The sequence below is a fragment of the Panthera pardus genome, unplaced genomic scaffold, assembly GCF_024362965.1.
Source record: "Panthera pardus isolate Hobbes unplaced genomic scaffold, ASM2436296v1 HiC_scaffold_10, whole genome shotgun sequence".
NCBI lineage: Eukaryota > Metazoa > Chordata > Mammalia > Carnivora > Felidae > Panthera > Panthera pardus.
In genome coordinates, this window is record NW_026526655.1 from 35,427,625 (window position 1) to 35,448,861 (window position 21,237).

General features: G+C 42.2%; 1 protein-coding gene across 4 annotated transcripts in view; it reads right to left on the reverse strand.

Moving 5' to 3' along the window:
• SPATS2L (spermatogenesis associated serine rich 2 like) overlaps positions 1 to 18,862 on the reverse strand; it is a 166,428-nt gene extending 147,566 nt beyond the window's left edge. For 2 of the 4 annotated variants that reach the window (XM_053906515.1, XM_053906514.1), the window contains exon 1: positions 18,165 to 18,423. The gene's annotated coding sequence lies outside the window, so the exon portion shown is untranslated. Of the gene's footprint in view, positions 1 to 18,164; positions 18,424 to 18,491; positions 18,572 to 18,703 lie in introns of those variants that run through there. The other 2 variants (XM_053906493.1, XM_019428377.2) reach the window with 2 other exon arrangements.
• Between the last annotated feature and the right edge of the window lie 2,375 nt (positions 18,863 to 21,237).

The window sequence follows — 21,237 nt, forward strand, 5'->3', positions numbered from 1 at the left end:
CCAAAGCTATATAATGTTCTCTCCTTTTCACTCTCTGATTACTTCTTATTCCCTCTCACAGTGCCTAGTACTGAGTAGACACTCAAAAAAAAGCTGATGAAGAAATGAGCTGAATAAAATGTGGTACCAAAGCAAATGAGGAAAATTCGAAATAATCCCCAGTGTAAGAGAAATAAATTTAAATTTCTTTAATGTTTATTTTTGAGAAAGAGAGAGAGAAAAAGAGAGCAAGACTGGGGGAGGGGCAGAGAGAGAGAGGGACAGAGAGAGAGGGAGAATCCGAAGCAGGCTCCAGGCTCTGAGCTGTCAGCACAGACCCCCACGTGGGGCTAGAACACACGAACTGTGAGATCATGACCTGAGCTGAAGTCGGACACTGAACTGACTGGGCCACCCAGGAGCCCTGAGAAATAGATTTTAGAAATTGCTTCAAAATGAGTACAGCAAGCAGGCTGAGCCATTGCCAGCTAGCATGTTCAAGGTGTCCAGGCATCTGTGGACCTTCGGTTGGCTCCCTATTGCTAAATGGTCATGAGACTTGTCTAAAATGTCCAGCACCCAGCTCACACACTCCCATCGCTGGGGAATGCCACAGAGACATTTCAATCATTAATTACCTGAAACACCTTCATAAAAGTCCTACAGACGTTCCGCTCTAGGGCAGCTACTGATCAAATTCTGTCCTTCTAAAGGACTGAGAAAGGACCACCATGACTGGGAGGCAATAAAGGCAGAGAGGTCGGCCCACAGCAGCCCAGGGAAAGGGAGTTAGCACAGCTCCAGAATTGGGAGTTACTTTCTTACAGCCAGACTCAGAAGCAGTTTCTGTGCCTTTAACAAGGACATAACCAAGGCTGGGGGGAAAACCAAGAGGGACTACTGAAAAGCTTGCATAGACACTATCCAGTGTCTAAATTCTCAATTTCTTGTTCTCTTTTCTTTTCACCTCCAGCAACAATGATTACTTTAATAATCAAAGAGTTTCCTATAATTTTTTATAAAGCAATCTATTTGGAATATGTTTTACCACCTGATAGTTTTTTCCTTTGAGTCTTTTTTATTAAAAGCTACAATAATGCATCAAATATAAAAGTTTTGTGGGGCACCTGGGTGGCTCAGTTGGCTGTCAGCACAGAGCCTGATGCAGGGCTTGAACCCACGAACCATAGATCATGACCTGAGCCAAAGTCGGACACTTAACCGACTAAGCCACCCAGGTGCCCCAAAATCTTACTGTTTTATTTTTTATTATTTTTTAAATGTTTACTTATTTTTGAGAGAGAGAAACAGAGGATGAGCAGGGGAGGGGCAGAGAAAGAGGGAGACACAGAATATGAAGCAGGTTCCAGGCTCTGAGCTGTCAGCACAGAGCCTGACAGTGGGACTCAAACCCACAAACCGTGAGATCATGACCTGAGCCGAAGTCAGATGCTTAACCGACTGAGCCACCCAGGCGCACCCATTTGAAAACATTTTAAAAGGTAAATCAGCTTCTCTTTGAGAGGGATGACCTGTGGCCATTAATTAATAACTTGGAAACTCATCATAAAAGCGTTTTTGAGTTAACCAAATGGTTTGCTCAATACATCTAATCCTCCATATGCCCTTTGCCTGTGCAACAGTCATCATCTCTGTTTTAGAGCCCAAGGAGTCAAGCATCAGAGACAGTAAAGCACTGTGCCCAGGATTAGACAGCTACTATGCAATGAAGCCACCTCTTGACTCCAATCTGCAGATTCATATCCAATTCTCTGTTCACAGTTAAAACCTCACTAGCTGTACACAGAGCCCAGATTTAACTTGTTGGGCCGCCCCAGCTAAGATATCACCATGGGGGATATTCTCTCATCAGGTCAAATTGGTAGTCATGTTCTGTCAAGATTCAAACTTTTTTTAGTTATTGGGCTATGGGCAACATTGTTTATCCCTTGCAAGAACTAAAATGACTTAAGGGAAACTGGGACAATTCTAAGGTAAGAATGTGTAAGCTCAAAGGCTATAAAAATTCAAGAGCTCAAAACCAAAGATAGCTTCCTTGACTAGACAATAGTTGGTTATAAACTCTGCAACAAAGTACCTCTTCAATGTGAAATTTTACTACTAGGATTTTTTTTTTTGTTCATTTTTACTAAGAACTGAAACCTACAAAATGACAAACCAGGATTACCCTATTAAAAGACAACTTCAATTGTTCCTTTGTTCTAAGAAACTGTGTTAGGTACTGACTGGCAATATCTACACCTTGATCTTCATATTAATTATGCATTTTTCCTACAAAATTGACTGCCACACTACATGCTGTAAGTCAGATTTGAGAGCTGCCAAGATAAATGTTCCGAATGGTTGACTTTTTAAAGACAACTTGTCAGTTCACCAAATAATTCTGTGGGGGTTTACCCCAGTATATTCTATGTCTCCCCTGTACCTATACTTATACCTTTAGCAAATATTATAGCTCTTTCCTGATGTATCATCTTACAGCTAAAGCTAAAGATTTTTCCTTTCAACCCTTAATATACAAGTAATGAAACTTACAATTCCTTTTGACACCATCAATTTACTTTGGCTATTATTATCAGTTAATTCCTACATGGATTTGTGTGAAATACCCTGCTTCCTGGGGAGAGAAGTAATTCTGGCCCAGTCCATACAACTAAAACACGGCCGACTTTTGTATTATTGACCAAATAAATGTCTTCTTCCCTGAGGTTTGCTTTCATCAATCATATCAGTGTCTTATTTCCTTTAGTTAACACCTTATTTTAATGAGGTTTGATTCCAAAACATATAAGAACATACGCACACAAGAGGTACTATATTGAGTAAGCCAAGAGTTCCAGCCAAGTGTCCTATCTTTTACGTGGTACAAAGCGACAGTTTGTAAAAAGCACAATGGTAACTATTCATTCCGCCAGCCTTAAAAGGATAGGCATGAACTGCATGCCAAAATGGAAAAGCTTAAGCTTTGAAATCAGACAGCTGGCTTCAAATACCATCTCTACTACCACTGTCTTTGTGACCTTGGGCAAACTACTTATCTCCCCTCACAGCTTTCTCATCCGAAAAATGGGGATAACAGATTTGCCTCAAAGGGGCTGTGGAAGAGGCAGACAAGAATTTTGCTATAAAAAAACCTAGCATACAACCTGGTATTTTAGTATATACGAAGGAACTGTTCATTTTTTCCCCACCTCCCTGTAAAATGTGATTAGTGATTCATTTTGAATCTGTTGTCTATGCACAAAAAAATAACGTAAAGGATATTAATGCTGGTGCGCCTATGATAGCAAAGAACTGAAATGGTCTAAGCATAGGGAAATGACCACATTAAGGCATATTCATATATTGAAATGTATGCAGTTATTCTAAATATTTTTCCAATAATATTTTATGACAAGGGAAACTGCTCTCCTAGAATTTAAGTGAGGAAAACAGACAAGAAGGTCTGTATAATGATAACAGCTCACATTTACTGAGCATTGACTATGAGCCACGTACCATGCTATGTACTTTACATGTATTACCTTATTAATTCTTACAATAAACCAACTAGATGCATACTATTATTATCATCCCCATTTTATAGAAAGAGAGACTACAATTTTGATAGTTTGGGCAACTTATAGTCACTATATAAAGTAGCATGGCCAGTACTGGAATCTCAAACTGTCTGATTCCAAAGCATTTTTAACTACTATGTCACACTGATTCTTCAATACAAACTTCCTAGCTCCACCAGGAGACTAGTTTAAACACACATACACACACACACACACACACACACACACACACACACACACACGTATGCATGCATGAATACTCAGATCCACACACACATGCATATCTGGAAGGAAAACACACCAGATGCTAGCAATGACAATCTCTGAGTGGTGAAATTTTAGCTGACTTTTAATTATTTTTATCCATTTTAGTATCTTTTCCAAAATCAAGGAGTATGAATTGTTTTTATAATCAGAAAAAAAATTTCAAAGAAGAAAATGTGTGAGAGTACTTTGTAAAATGTGAAGTATTACATAAATACAAGTATTTTTATGAAGCCATAGACTTCCAGATTTGACTTATAGATTCAGTGCTAGTATTCCTTCAATTTTTTTTTTTCTTTCCACTGAGTCCAAGGTAAAGAGCATGTAAAAAACTATTTTGAGGGGCGCCTGGGTGGCTTAGCTGGTCAAGCATCCGACTCTTGACTTTGGCTCAGGTCATAATCTCACAGTTGCATGATGGAGCCCCAGGTCTGGCTCTGCATTAGGCGTGGACCCTGCTGAGGGTTCTCTCTCTCCCTCTCTCTTTGCCCCTCCCCCCACTGCATGCATGAGAGTGTGCACACACTCCCTCTCTCTTAAAAAGAAAAACTATTTTGAATATGAATACAACCAAATGTAGTATGGGAAACACCGTATGTGTATTTGACAGACATTCAATATTAATATAAAAGCTGAAAGAGCTTGTGTGAGGGGGAAAAATCTTTTCAAGTAATACAGAATTTTCCACTTAGTGAAAACACATCCATTAGTGACATGATGCCGTTAGTGCATTCCCTGTCATGGTCATGTTAAGTGACACTGTCATGGAGCCATTTACGTAGACACCAGCACACTGTTTGGACATGCCTCAGCCTGATTACTGTCTACCCCAGAAGGTGTGAATATAATGATGTGTTGAAGTGACACATAAGGAGTGATTTCCTGTCACACCACTGGTACATTTTCAGAGCAATGATTCTATAAAGAGAACTGAATGATGTACGAAAAAGCAATTCCTTTGAACCAAACAAGTTCATATGAATTGAATGTGCAGATGAGACAAGAATTTATTCTACCAAATTGTTCTTTTTAAATTAAATTTAAAATAAGGTCATTTAGATATGATTTTAGTAAATTTTTCAAAAGAAAAATGCCATCTAAAAGTAGCCCCAAACTAATCTTGTTTCACTTCAAAATGGAGGTTCTAAGATTGGCAATAAGAAGATCAACAATGATAGCATTACTTAGGCATTTGACTGAATATTTCCTGACTCTATCCTCTTAGACAGCCTGGGGAGAAGAAAGGAAACACAAGTGAAAGATTATCAAACTAGTAAGAAAAGAAAAAAGAAAAAAAAAAGAAAAGACAAGACAAGACTAACAAAATTCACATACTGATGCCAAGTCTCCTGTAGAAAGTCACAGGTCTCTATCTTTGGCCTGTCCTGGTCAACATTTTATCAATGAGAAAGTACAATTCTCAAATGTGTAATAAATAATAAGTGAAAGAAGTATCACTAATAAATTGAATTTAAAAATTAGAAGTCAAAAATGTCTTGCTAGAGAAGAAAAATGATTTGACCAAAAGAGACAATATGTAACAAGGATAAATGTAAAATCATCTACATAGGTTCACACGATTAACTGCACAAGCACAGAGTAAGGGAGACTTGGCTTTGTAGTAGTTGTTTAAGAAAAGACTTGGAAATTTTATTTGACTTTAGTGACAAACCAACAATGTGCTGGCCCAGGTTTAAAACGGAGGCCAATACAATATTTGACTAGATTAATAAAAGAAGGGTGCCCTGAACAAGGGAGTTTCCTACTGCTCAGAGAACTCAGGAGGAGGGAGTGGAGTCGAAGATCTTCACTTTTAAAACAGCATGGGCAGAGCAGTGGGCGACCAGAGGAGTGTTAACAGGATGGGAGATTTCAGTTCAGAGAGCTGGGACCACGTATGCCTGAAAAGAGAAGACTCTGAGTAGGAGGTCCAATAGCTACGGTCAAATATTTGAAGAGCTACCACACAGAAGGTGTCTATTCTGTGGCACTCCAAAGGGTGACAAAAGACAAATGGGGAAGCTGCAGGGAAGCAGATTTCAACATTTTTGTCTGCCTGTGCTTCATAATGAGTACTGGTCCAACCACACATGAGACTAGGTCCAAATCTAAAGGCGCTTCAGATCTAGAAGCATTGTGATGACTGTCAAAATTCCTCAGCATAGCAAAATTGTGAAGTTCTCGCTCCTGGCAGTGTTCAAATGGCAGCTGGCTGACTGGGATACCACGGAAAGGAACACTGCATTTGTGGGGGTACATTAAACCATAGCACCCTCTATCCCCTTCCAACGTGCATTCTATGCTTCTAATTTCACATTAGTAACTTTCATGAAGATAGTCCTAGGGCTTTATGGATGCAATACCTAAAAATGCCTGCCTTAATAAATGAGAAATAACTATAAATTTAAATGCAATCTGGAAGAGTCCAGAAGGTGAAATTCGACCAAAGTTTGGAAATTATAAATTAATGTTGTCATGGCAACCTTAGTTGATATCATCCATCGCAGCTGAAACAGTTCTTGCTCTGGGACTATCAAAACAATAAGCGACTTTATATATTCAATGCCACAAACCAGCACTAAATAATATTTTTAATGCTTTTATTTTTAATTTTGGGAGCAATTGATTTGCATTTTCTCCTTGAGAGTTTACAGTTTTCACATGACACTATACTGAGGCTATCGTATTACAGTGGGGGGGGGGGTTAATTGCATCAAGAGCTGAGGAAGTCACTGGGAGACCCATGCGTGCACTGAATTCAGTCCACTATTCAGACCTCACAGGGGAAGTAAATAGAAGGGACAAAGACCTTCTAGATCAGGATGTTAGCAGCCACAATAGCCAGCATAACATCTACTGTTCCCTTAAAAATTACAGGACTGCCCACATTCCTATAATAACATTCATCGATCAGAAGTGGCAGTATGTCAGATCAGAGTATTTCACTGCTGTTTACGGCTCTTCAATAAATGCATTTTCTCAGCTATGTATTAGAAATCACTACAACCAGCCCACACTGAGAACAATATTGCCTCCGATCAAAACCACTCTTTCCTTAGTATACTAAAGCTTTTCTTCCCTTCTTGTAAGCAACAAAGACTACAACAAAAGAACTTTCCAAACATCCACAGTTAAGGAAAGAATGGCTCCAACAAAATGAGTGTGAAATCTGTCCCCAGTGTCTAATTTGTATATGAATCTTCCTTTTCAGGGTATTTTAGTGACTTCCTTTATTTGTAATGTATCAGCAAAGAATAGAAATAAAAGTTTATTTTGATGGCAGTGCACCTGGCTATTCAGAGATTCAAAAACTTGCTTTGTTTATTCTTATGCTATCCTGGCAGATGATGTAAACAAGCCTTTTTTCCATGCCTTCATGCTGTACTCATAATCCCAGATGAATATTTTCACAAATGCAAACCATTAGGTAGGACTGGCCTTAAGCAAACCATGAAGGCAACTTCCTTATGGTCCTTTGTCACCCTTGCATGGGTGAAATCTGGGCCCCTTGACCCAGATTGCTTCTTCTCTTCCTTATCAGTTTTGGGTAAGGGTCTATAAAATGATTCAACCTAAAGAACACACATCTAACAAGTTTATGTTACCACTTCCCTAGCGTTTGCATTTTAGGCCCTGCTGCTGGGCACTTTATATCTTGTTTTATTTAGTCATAACAAAACAAGCGGGTATTATTAATTTCACTTCATATATAAGAAAATGGAGATTCAGGAAGATTAAATAATTTAAATAATATAGACAGTCAATTACATAAGTCAAAACCAAGTCTTTCAAGTGACAAATTTGTCCTCTTTTTTCCGATAAACCATATTGATCTTAGGAAAGGGAGTAGAGTTTGTATAATGTAGGCTTTCACGTATTAGAGAGCAGGAAAAGAGAAGCTGTTGATATCTGAACTGCCCTTTCCAGTAGTACAGAGTCTGAAATCACACCACGAAGGCTACCTTTCTCATCTACACATGAGACCAGCCTTCCCATAGGAGACAAAGAAGTGGACGTAGCATAATTTAGGAAAAACGCCCTATTTTTGCTTTCCTCTTCTCTTCCCAAGTTGCACATATGGTACAAATGGGACCCAGAGGCCAGTGGGGCAGCTCATTAATAAGCAGTGCTCAGTGTCATGGGTCTGGAACCAGGTAACAGCCAGTATCCAGGCAAGCTATTCAAACATCTATCAAACTGAGTTTCCTGCCCATTGCTGGCAGGTGTTGGTATTGAAGAAGCCTGGAAGGGAGCAGCAGGGGACTTACCTTTAAGGCTTGTAGCTCAGCTGCAAGACTACTGTCCTAAGAAAGTGTGGAAGTACATGATGGGACCCTTACCTAAGGCAACTTGGGATTCCTACATGAAAACGAAAAGCAGGGACTTGGGAATGAAGGAGACAAAGTGAAATCTGGGGCACAAAGTGAAAATGTGGTACCCAAGAATGAGGCTGAGCTCTGGCTTCCTAGGCAAACTGCAGGGCTGATCCCATGGAGAGTCCCTAAGGTACATACGCAAGGGAGTGGCAACCCTCCTGCAAAGAGCCTACACTGGTCCCACACCCTGCAGATGGGGGAACAATAACCACATCGACTTGGTCGCCATTTTTCTCAGGCCCTTTTCTGTACATATATGACTTTCAAACTTTTCTTTTTAGCACATGAAACTTTCTCCGTTTGTAGACTAATGCCTAATAAGTAGACACAAATAAAAACAACTGCTCAAAGGGATTCTCCCCTGAAATGAAGGGTTTAACAGAACAATCTGCAAAAGACCAGGAGAGAAGGCACTGAGTCACTCTGCCTATCAGACTTCGCTGGAATCCGATCCTGCTGAACCTTTATCATGACAGTTATGGTTTCTTCCCCTCACCTCCAGGTATCTCCCTCTTGCTCCAACTCGATAAGCTCTGGTTTCTATCACTGGTTGGCTTTTCCACTGTGAAGACATAAAGCTTTGTGTATCTCCTAGGACACCGTATATTATCTTCTGGGTCTTTCTGACCACCCTCATGCCCTTAGCCTTTTGGGCCAACTGATCCACAGACTCCTGCTGTTAGTATCTTAAGTGCTTTACCAACAGTTGTTTGGCACATCACTTTGTTTGATGCACAATGACTCTATAGGACACATATTGTTAAGGCTCAAGACCTACTGGTTCATTAGTTTGTTCAGAATTCCAGAGCTAGACAGTGGGGAAGCTGGGCCTTGGCCCACCAGAAGGGATCAATGGCAGGATGGGGCATCTCAGAGACCCGGGGAAGGCTCCCGGTGCTCCACCTGGTGCCACACAAGCTGAAGGCTTCTCAGGAATGTGACTCGACCTGCCCTTCCCCGGCTCCTACAGTTTATCTCAAATCTTCCCTCTACTACACAAGTATCCCTGCTTCTCACTCCTGACAGCGACTGGGTAGGCTAGGGAGACAGATGTGCTTTAATCATGATTTCAGCACTGTGCACATTGTATGCATGACTCCTGGCTGTAGCTTTCACAATCTGTTTCTTTGATTCCGAATCTTATCTAAAGCACTTTGTATCTCTGGATTTAAGAAACTGAGCAATTGCTGCTTCTCTATATCTGTAGGGTTGACTTAATCATTCAACAAGCTCATGGGCTTGGCTCATACAGGATGTATCTCCTGGGAATGAGGAGATGTTCTGTAACAATGCTGTCCAACAGAACTATAATAAGAGCCACACAGGCAATTTAAACGTTTCTAGTAGCCATGTTAAAAAAAAGGTAAAGATAAATATGTGAAGTTAATTTTAATAATATATTTTATTTAAACTACTATATCCAAAATATTACTGTTTCATTAAGTAACCAATATTTAAATCTTTTTTTTTTTTTTTAATTTAAATCTTTTAATGAGACACTTTACATCTTTTTCTCATATACAGTCTTTGAACTGTGGTGTATTTTACTCTCACAAAACATCTCACATTATTTCAAGTGCTCCACAGCCACATGCAGCTAGTGGCTACAGTACTGGATAGCATAGTTCTATAATCTCTTCTCTGTTCCCATCTTTCCTCTCATTTCTTTCCTGTAACAACTCGTTTCCTCTAGTAAGGATGCCATGGGCAGGGGCAGGGACCAGGATCGTTAGAGAAGACTTTGATACACACACGAAGGGAGAGCCCAGATCACAAAGGAGCTTTTGTGCCATGCTAGGAAGCTTAGATTTTATCCTGGAGACTGCTTCTCCGACTCTGCTGAAGGATTTTAAGCACCAGAGAGTCGTGACCAAATCTGCCTTTTAGAAAGGCAGCAGTGTGGGGAATGGATTGGAGGCAGGCCAAGCAGAAGGCAGAGGCCAGTTATGAGGCCACTGCAGTAATCCTCAAGGGAAGTGATGAGGGCCTAGACCAAAGCAGTAATGGTGGTGGTGGTCTTGACAGGTCAGGGCAGATTCCAATGAGATTGAGAGATATGGCTTCTCCAGGCCTTGGTGATCAATGAAATGTAGGGGTTGTGGAAGAGGGAGGAATCTAGGACGACTCCCAGATTTAAAAACTGGTGAAGTGGGTTTCATTGAGAGAGAAAATACATTAGGAATATGCTGTAAATGGAAAGCAGGAGAGAGGAATGCCTCAGAAAACAAGTGGACAAAGTTTCAAAGAGCAGAGAGTAATCACAAAGGCACACAGGTCAAAAATCAGAAGAGAATCCTAGACAAAGGATCTGCCAGTTTGAAGGTCAGAGGTGGTCATCGTGAGAGGACAGGACTGTGGGGGTTTGGAGAGAAAGGGGAAAAAGGGATGTGCAGTTACTGTGTAAGAACAAGTCCTTCTGACAACAGCAATGGGATGGAACACAACCAGACCAAGAGGGAAGGGGCCAAGGGGATTTTGCTCGTCCTGTCTTCTGTTTTTATAAAAAATGAGAAGACTTGCATGTGTTAATGCGCTGAAAGAAAAGGTTGGTTGAGACCCTGAAGAAAAGAGAGATAATGGAACAAGGTCCCTGAGGAAGCAAGAAGCGATGTTGTCCAGAGAGATTAGTCTCCGACTAAAGATAATAAAGGGAAGAAAAGGTGTGACGAGGAAGAACCTGCCATTTATAAGGAAGATATAACATTACCATTGCAAAACTATTTTTCTTTATTTAGAAATAGAAATGAAATACAATTTTAAAAATATGTATTTATTTTTGAGAGAGACAGGTGTGAGTGGGAGAGGGGCAGAGAGACAGAGGGAGACACAGAATCCGAAGCAGGTTCCAGGATCTGACCTGTCAGCATAGAGCCCGATGCGGGACTCGAAGTCAAGAGCCAAGAGATCATGACCTGAGCCGAAGTCTGACATTTAACCAACTGAGCCACCCATGCACCCCAAATTACACAGGAAGGCTTTTTAAAAATAGTCCTACATATCATGTAGAAAATCAGATAAATACTGAGCACAGAAGTCACTAGTTTCCTGGAGCCCGAGATTTGTGGTCTTGGTATACTACCAAGCCTTTTGCATACCTTTGGGCTCTAACTAAATCACCTCAGGTTACTCAGGAGAGCCAGAGCAGTTGTTTATAGTTTGTGGCCTCTCTGGTTGGTCAGTGTCTGTGCTGAACTGATAGGTAAACATTTCAGTATCACCACGCATTACCTGGCAGAGCGGTGTAAGAAAAAAAGCAGTGTAAGAAAGAGCGGTGTAAGAAAGCCCGGACTTGTGGGGGTGAGACACCAAACAGACTCTCCTGCAACTTATCAACGATGCAGATTCAATCAAATTATGTAACTTTCCTGACTTCGGTGTCTCCCTTTTTTAAAAGGTACATAATCTATACCTTGCAAGATAACCCTGAGGTTTAAATGAGATAATCAATAAGTGATACCTATCATGATGGTGATAATTGTATTCACTTTGTTCTGAATTTCTAGCATTGGGTTCTGCTGCTGCTGAATCTGTGCTTTGCAATAATCAACATCTTGATCCCTAAGGAGAATTAAACCACCAATCCTACTGTTAGGAAGGGTCCTTAAAAATCTTAATGGCCGTCTGGGGACGCCTGGGTGGGTCAATCAGTTGAGCGTCCAACTCTTGATTTTGGCTCAGGTCATGATCTCCCGGTTCGTGGGATCGAGCCCTGCATCGGGCTCTATGCTGACAGTATGGAGACTGCTTGAGATTTTCTCTCCCTCTCTCTCTGTCCCTCCCCAGCTTGCTTGTGCACGTGTTCTCTCTCTCTCTCTCTCTCAAAATAAATAAACTTAAAAAAAATCCTAATGGCCATCTGACGTTTGTGTCCTTTCTTCATCACGATACATACTCAGTCTCAGCCCTCAAACGCAGGGGTGACATCTGCTCTACACCTAACTCACTACTCAACCTTTCTAGGCTTCAATATTGCTCTTCAGTAAGGCAGGGGTAATAAAAGTATGTACTTCAGAGCACTGTTTTGAGGGAAAATGGAGATAGGGCATGTATTTAAATGAGACACTACGTATTATAGCATGTGCTTGAATACATTTAGTCATGTGGGGCTTAGCTACCTCATGAAATAGCACAATCTCATAATAGGACCACCTTTCTTACACTGACCCCAAATCTGTCTTCCCTGAAACGTAAACCCATTGGTCCAAGTTTTACAGCTCATGGGAATACTTCTACAGAATCAGAACTAGGGTTCTGTATAACAGTATGTTTACTCATTCATTGAGCTCTGCTGGATGCACTGGGCAGCGTCTCACAGATGGCTGGCTACTTGAGATCACAGTCAGGGCAGACCTCTCCCTGTATGTAGAGCACTATCAAAGTTTCAACCTTCAGCTGTGTCTCCATAATGCAGGAGACCTTTTTGAGCATTCTGAGCAAGTTGGATGCTACCCAGGAATGCACTGGTTATACTGCTTACAAGATTTATTTTGTGCTTTATGTCATGGTCAGTTCAGCACTTGGCACCAAAAGTAATTATTGCAGGGATCTGTAGATGCTTTAAGTTTCATTATTGAACGCTGCAGCCCACCAATGCCCAGGAGAGCTCTGGTGGGATTTCAGCTTAGGAGCAGTGGCAGGGTAAAAGAATACTGATACTGGACTCAGAACTCTAGAATAGGCCTGCCCTTCCCTACCCCCACACCCAGCCACCATTCCCTTACCCCTGTACTCCCAATGATAGCTACTGAACTCTTGCAATAAACAACTCAAGATCCCCACCATATCCCAGGAAAGGAAATTTTCCCTTCTGAGCTCTCTTAGACCTTTGTTTCTGGGATACATTTGTCATTTCTCCTGTTAGACTATAAACTCCTTCCTGGCAAAAAACAGTGTCTTGTACAAGGTGAGTCTTATTGGAAGTTTGAAGAATTTAATTTTGTCCTGAACACAGTATGATGGGTGCCAACTCTTCCCTACCTTACCTTTCATCCCTGCTTGAATCCCCAGATGATTTTTTTTTAATTTACAAGGAAGTTTTAAAATGAAAAAGGTTGGGCAGTCCTGTGATACAGTCTGGGATTTTATGGCCGATTAGCTGAACTTTTATTTAACTGAGAACTCTAGCCTAATTGTTTTATGTATAAAATACTGGCATAAAGCCTGAATACTTTTATTTTTTGCTCACTACTGGGACCCATCACTCCACCTTAAAATAACGACAGCCTCCTTAATTCCAACTCACAACTGCCAGCCTCCATCATTATCTCAAGACTGGAAAATGCCGAGGTCTCAGAATCTCACAGCTGATGAATGGAGAGGCTGATTAGAACCACAGAAGAAAAATGGGAAAAACTCTTGACAGATGCCTCCTTCAAATGCCTCTCCCTTTTATCCAATGTCAACATTAATTTCTATGTTAACAAATATTTATTGAGGTCATGACTAGGTGTCAAGCTGCAAGCTAGGCTCTGGGGACACAATGGTGAGCAGTACACAGGCAATATCAAAGCCCACTATTTAGAAAAAATTCACCCTTATGGCTTATGGACTCCACTGGTATACTTATCAAGAGCTTCCTATGCCAAGGCCCATAGACAGTTAAAGGATAGCATGCAAGTTAGAACAGTGCCCTCAAGGAACTTTCAGTCTAGTTGGAAAAGCAAGAATTAAGCATACAAGAGTACCGGAGAGTACCTGATGGTCTAAAGGGATGGTGTGGACAAAAGGGCAGAAGAAGAAGAAACCAGTGAGTAACATGATCAGGCTGACTTTAACTGGGAGATGGTTGTTAGGTTAGAGGAAAAAGGAAAAAAAATGTTCTAAAAAGCAGAGCATGAACAAAAGGGTACAAAGTCATCTTAGAAGGGCAGTGAGATCCGATTACCAGGAATAGAAGGTTCATGTTGGAAAGGACTAGAAAATAAACTTGGTAAACCAAATTTGGGCAAGACTGTAAAGTACATTCAAACCAGGTTGAGAGGTGGAACTAAAGGCAAGGGCATGGAAAGTATATGAACTAGTGGAAAGAGTACTGGCTTTAGAATCAGATAAACCTGAGGTCAACACGCCTTCCAGCGAGACAATCCTTGGAGAGGAGTTCTAAGGAGAAGAGTTTAGGAAGGCTGATGTGGTGGGAGCACACAGAGTGGGGAGAACTCAATTAGTGAGAGACCAAGGTACAGCTCACTCTAATCATCCTAGAACAGAGATGGCCTGGGCTATCCAGGAGAGTGAGGAATGCAGAGGAGATATGGGGACCGGTTCAGAGACACTATTAAAAAGGAAAAGTTAACAGAACTTGATGCACAGTATGAAAGATGGAGGAGCCAGAGGATGGTCCCTGGGTCTCAAGTCCAGGTGACAAAGAGAATGCCGAGTATCAAGGAACATCTTCTCATTGTGAAAAGAATAGGTTTAGCAAAGAATACAAAAACTTTGTATCAGGCATGCAGCCTTTAGTCTGACAGCAGGACATCCGCCATGAAAAGTCTATTAAACAGGTGCATAAATGGGAACAGAGTTTGTGTCTATACTAGAGACAAAAATTTGCATGCATAAATGGGAACAGAGTTTGTGTCTATACTAGAGACAAAAATTTGCATGCTATACAAATAGGTAACACCATCATATTTAAGAAAAACATTTTTGAAGTTTTTATTTATTTAAGTAATCTCTAAACCCAACGTGGGGCTCAAACTCACAACCCTGAGATCAAAAGTCACATGCTCCTCTGACTGAACCAGCCAGGCACCCCACGTTTAAGAATTTTTTATTAGAAAATAAAAATACTAGCTGTTAAACAAAAATAATGGAGACGACATAAATAGTAGAGAGAAACACATCTTCACAGACTATTATTCTTAGCTATGGTACTTAGGGGATCCTATCCATTACAACACTGAACGAATAAACTGGAGAAATATGGCATATGGCCTATTTACATAACAAGCATCACAACTCCAAATTAGCCATTTTGATGTGTCAAGGAAATAACACCTTCATAGCAGACTACTTCAAAAAAGGAAAGCAAAAAGAAAGGTTTGTTTTTCCTCTATAATTATGTGTACTTGGTCTTTAACTGTTTGTGTCATGAAAATCATATTTTAATTGTGTGATTACACTCTAAGGCATAACAGTGATGGAATGAATTGATTAGCTGAATTATGCACAATCATTCAAAAATCAATAAACAGCCTCCATCACTTAAGTCTTTCCATATTATGTATCTTCCCTCATGTCCTGTGCCACGCTTATAAAAGTGGCTATTCTGCGCACAAAAATTGTAACAGACATATGATATAATTATCACAGTCAGGAAAGGGTCTACAGAACAGGACAGGGCAGTGAGCAGCCAATATCTTTCTACTGCATACAAAACCCGCTCCACTTTTATCATGTGGCCAGACAGGTGGCGGCAGCCTGGATCTTACTACCAGCAACCTCAACTTCTTCCATTTTATCAAAACTGTAACCAAAAGTTCTTGTCCTAGCTCACATCATGAGATGCTGATTCAAATTATGTAAAGAAAATAGAATAAAGACCACCAAGGCGCCTTTCACACATATGCCATAAGTGAAAATTCATTGTTAATGACAGGACCATTCTATGATCACAGACTGAGAAACTGATAAAACTTAGAACCAAAAATGAGACATCTCTAAAGCTTAACTTCTTACGGTATTTCTATCTGCACAGCAAAATTGATCTAGGAGATGCTTCCGACTGGCAGCACTTCAAAGACTGCAATGGTGTGGCCTAAGCATTTTCTTTCCCTGATCATCATGAGGTGGTGGAACAGCTTCACAAGCCCATAGATACCCATCCCCACAATGGCCACTTGAAAACCAGTGGGAACACAGAAGCAAATAAATTTAAGACTTTCACTAGGGAGCTCCCTAAAACAACGTAAATACAAAAGGAGTCTCAACTGTCTAAATTAGTACGTTAAACTAATTGATCCCTAGGAAATAATTTAATATTTTCAGAGGCAGGGATTAAAGAAAGAAAAAAGGAGTATATTACTCCTTTCCCAGATGTTGAGTTTTACTATGCTCTTAAATATTCTTTGCATTCAAGTCATTTGTATTTTTATGCAAATTATCTTTGGGGCTAGTCGTGTGTGTGTGTGTGTGTGTGTGTGTGTGTGTGTAAATCCACACAGATACAGAATTTGATATATTTTACATTCTATTCCTCCATAAAATAGGTTTTAACAAAGCTTGAGTTTAATCCAAAACACTAATTAGAGATTGCAGCAATGTTTGCTTTGTTTAAATAGAAAATCATTTCCAAAGTTGATTTTGCCCAAGTTAAAGATCCAATAAATATTAACATACACAGATATTATTTAACAGTACAGTTACTTGTTAAAACTGCCCCCATGCATGCAACACACTGCTTTCTGGTTTAATGATACAGTTTTATAAAGCCAATGAAATACTTTATCCAGAAGGCAACCTTAGTCTTTATTTTCAGAGAATCTTTCACAATAATTGGATTTGCTACTTGAATATTTTCTTTTTCAGAATGAAGCAATTTCTGACTTCCTGTCCTCTTTTTTCCCTGCCATATTGCACATCTGCTTAATCTCCAGAAAATAAAATCAATCAGAATGGCAATGAATTGTTCCTCTAAGACCAACTAAAACCATGTCATAAAGGTCACACGACCATACTCTTTCAAATACTGAAATAAGCCTTTTCCTCTGCATAGATTCTAAAATGTGAGTCTTTTTTTTTTTTTTTTTTACTTTTGAGAGGACTAGTAAAGTTAACATAACATTTAATTTTTTTAAATAAGTGAAAAATATTACATATAACATTTCACGTAAAGAAAGAGGCTGTGTTTGAAGTTCTAGGTTTTTCACTAGTTCTCAAGCTACAGATTCTGTAATACACTGAAAAGAAAATGCTGTACCGAAAGAATCTTTACAGCGTCAGGTCTCCAAAACCTTGACATCCGCTGAAACCAGGACTGCTGGGAACTGAAAGCTCACGAAGTTCACAAACACACACACCCCAACCCCCCAAGAACGGGAAGCCTCCACTTGCGAAGATGTGAAGCCTCGGTAGCATCTCGGTCCAGGTGAAGTCTCAGCCCTTCACCTCCTACGTCTGCAGTAAGTATTAACAACCCAACACGGTGCGAGCGAGCAGGGCCGATCTTCTGAGACACGCAAAGTCTAGCGTGCTGAGGGCGCGAAGAACGCTCTCCGCGTTTCTGAAACAACTGACGCCTTGGGCTTCAGTCCGCCGCCGCCGCCGGATCCGAAACCCCGGCCGCCGCCTGCGGACTCCGGGTCCACAAGCCCGGACGCGGCGGCGCGACCGCTCTGTCCCGCGGCCGGGTCGCCCGGCGTCTGCCCGCGTCACCCCGCCTGCCATCGCGACGACTTCGCGGCCACCGCATCCCGCTCCCGCCGGGCGCCGGGACGCGGTCGAGGGTGGGCCGGTCCCGGCTAAGGCGGGCAGCTCCGCGGCTCCGAGCGAGGGAGGAGGGCGGCGGGTGGCCGTGGGTCTCACTCCGCCCCGTGAGTGGAAGGGGGCGCTCGCGCTGGGGAGGGCCGGCGAGGGACCGCGGCCGATTCAGATCCGGGGCGGGCGGGTCCACGTCGGAGCGCGGCGGCCACACGCTCGCCCTGGGCGCGCAAATGTGCGCCGGACCCGGCACCTCCTCCAGCCCGCCGGCTCGTTCGCTCGCGCCGGCCTGAGAAAGGAAGGACGGCGACCTCCGCGTCCGGTCTGTGCCGCCAGCCCGCGTCGGCGCCGAGCGGGGGCCACACCCAGCGCCCCGAGAGGCGGCGGGGGCTGGGCGGCCCAGGCTGCGGAACGCTCGGCCCGGGCCGAGCCTCCGTCCCGGCCGCCCAGGCCCCGCCGCGTCCGCCTGAGCCCCGCATCCCGGTCCGGGCCCGGCGCGCGGGGAGGGGGGGTCCCGGGCGGCGGCGGCCGCGAGTCCCGGGCTTACCTCTGTGCCGAGCGTTGGTCGCTCTGTCCCGGGCCGGGAGACGGCGGCCGGGGGCGCGGTCGCCGGGGGAGGCGCAGCGGCAGTAGCGGCCCCTGCGGCGCGGAGGGCGGGCCGAGCGGGAGCCGCTGCCTGGGCCGCGCGCCGTCCGGAGCTCGCCCCGCGCTGCCGGCGCTCGCGGCGGAGGGCGCAGCCAGCTCGGCCCCCGGACTGGATTCCTTCACTGACACAACTCCGGATCGGCCCGCTCCACGCAGGGACACTCCCGCCCCTCGCAGGCTGCTCCCGCCCGCCGGCCGACCGGCCAGCCCGCCCCTCAGTGTCACTCACCCAGGCGCACACACCCCGAGCCGGCGCCCCTCGCTCCCGCTCGCACACACAGCGCGCTGCTCACGCCTCTCTCGGGTTTTGTATCCGCTCACACGCACGCTCTGACACAGATGCCTTCCCTCCACACGCCCTCCCTAGCTCCTTTTCCCACCCCACTTTCTAGAAGAATCCCCGTACAGCTTCCGCACTTTGCTTGCTTGCCCCACACCTACCTCCTCGCCTCTCCCCAATCCTCCATCTCACTTAAACTGCCCCTGCTATTCAAAGATTTTGTCACAACCCGCACGTGTTGCAGGAGAGTCGTCCTCCCACACGAGGGAAAATGAACTTTGCTCCCCCCAGCACTATCTACAAATGCAGGATGCTTCTCCTTTTAGAAGGTAGTAATGCTTTCTGGTGCTGGGCCAAGCTCAAAATGTAAACAAAGATAGCAGATTTCGAAATGACCTGAAGAACTAACTAGGCGCTCAAAAAGTACCGGGGCTCTGGTCTGTCCTTAGAAACCCTGCTAACCCGGAGTGTTCCCGCCCCTTCCTTTCCTTCTTGTTCACAATGGGCTCCTGGAGGATGGGTTACTCTAACGTGTGTAATAACCAAGTTCCAGATAGACACCTGGGCATCCGTCCACGGATTTGTACCTGGGAGTACAGTAGTCGGGAGAGTAAAGGCAGTTTCTCAATCATTATTCATGATGGAAGCACTTTAGATAACACACCTCTTCCAGAGGCAGTAGAGTGAAATGCAGGCAGCGCTCCAATTTAGTTTATTTTTTAAAAATGGTGACTTCTTAGCCTCCCGTATTCTCAATACTAGTAACTGTTTCTCAACGGTTCTTTGGATGTCAAAGCCCCTTAACAAATTTCAGACCAGGGTAGTTATGTATCTCACACTCCGAACTCCTAAGGGGTCCCCGAGTGTATAGCAGAATGGTACATCTTCCGCTCTTTAGGAATTCATAATTTGATATAAAATCTAACACCTTTCCGGTAAAGTTCAAGTCTGCTAACATTATGTGCCTCTGTTGACAAAGCACAGCCATAATAAATAGAGGAGTTAAAAGTACAGGAACTCATTTTCTTATGCGACTTGTGGTGGCAATACTTGTTACACTGGATTTATGTATTGATCACATAATTTATTTAAATATTTGCAAATGCTTTATAAGTATTAACTCATTTAATCTTCAAACAATCCTATCAGGTAGGTACTATTTTTGTCCATTTTGTTTTGTTTTGTTTGTTTAGATAAAGAAACAAGCATGGAGAAGTTAAATAACTTGCCTAAGTTATCTGGTAGCAAATGGTAGAGTGAGGATTTGAACTTGTACGGTCTGGCCCCACCTATGCTGAAAATAGGAAAACTTGCTTCTAGAAGCCATATTACATATGGGGGGCCTGCATGGCTCCAGCTGTTAAGCATCCAGCTTTGGCTCAGGTAATGATCTCATGCTTGTGAGACTGAGCCCCTCATGGGGCTCTGCGCTGACAGTGCAGAGCCTGCTTGGAGTTCTCTCTCTCTGCCTCTCCCCAACTTGCACTTTCTCTCTCTCTCAAAATAAATAAGTAAATGTAAAAAAATAAAAGCCATATCACATATAAATATGAAGGATAAACATCCCATTGCTTATTAAATTTAGGTATAAAGGTAACTTGTAGCAATTAGACTTAAATTTGATGTACCTTTTAGGTTCTGTGGCAAAATAATTTATTTAATGGAGGGGGTTATCTCCATAATTAGAATTCCAAAATGAATAATAAATTAATGTTTTCCTGGGAAGGCTTGGTAAATAACATTGAACTCAGACTTCATTCCTTTCCTCTACTATTTCATACTCTTCCCAGGATGCCAAATCTGATTTGTTTAGTAAAATCTGAAAGAAAAATGCTTTCAAGAACTGAATATGACCAGAGAGAAAAAAGAGTTTTCAGAAGCCCATACATGGCCTTTTGCATTTGAGGGCTATTTCCCAGCAAGTAGGTAGTAGCTACAACAATAACTGGCATGTGTATTGAGAGCAAAATGTTAAAGCACTGAGTTGATTAAAAAAAAAAAATGGAGAATAGAAGTGTAGTAGTGGCCCCTGTACCACAAACTAGACTAAAATTAATCTTCTCCTGGAAATGGCCTAGCCCATGGAAAGACAATTATAAAGTAACTAGAGAAAATAATTATTGACTCTGGAAAAAATGAAAACTTCTGTTTCTGGGAGAGAGGGTTTTAAATGCTTATTGAGAAGTGTGTAAAAACTTTTTGCACATCGAATAACTCACAAAGCAATATTTTGATGAGTTAAGCATAAATGATTAAAAAAACATACAAATTACATTTCTATAACTGCATAGAGATATAAAAGTTGAAAAATAGAATATGGAAAAATAAGAATCAGTGTTTGTACCAGATACTGAAAATTTATTTGAAAAATTATATTATTTGAAATTTTTATCTGGGGCTTATCTAATGCTAGTATGATGCTGTTGTTCAAAATGATTCTCCATAATTATAATCCATGAATCTCATTTTACCATTTTCTAAACGAAATAAAAAGTGAAGGTCTTTTCTTATGCCAACAAACAAGAATCATAAGAGTAAATGTTCTCTGAGAGATGGACAAAGTATGTTATATATTCTAATATTTCTATAAAGGCATTTTCAATATGCTTTCTTCCATATTGTCACCCACACCCTTTGTCCAATGTGCTTAATTGTAATTGTGAAGCAACACTGACCTATCTCTCAATGAGGCTGA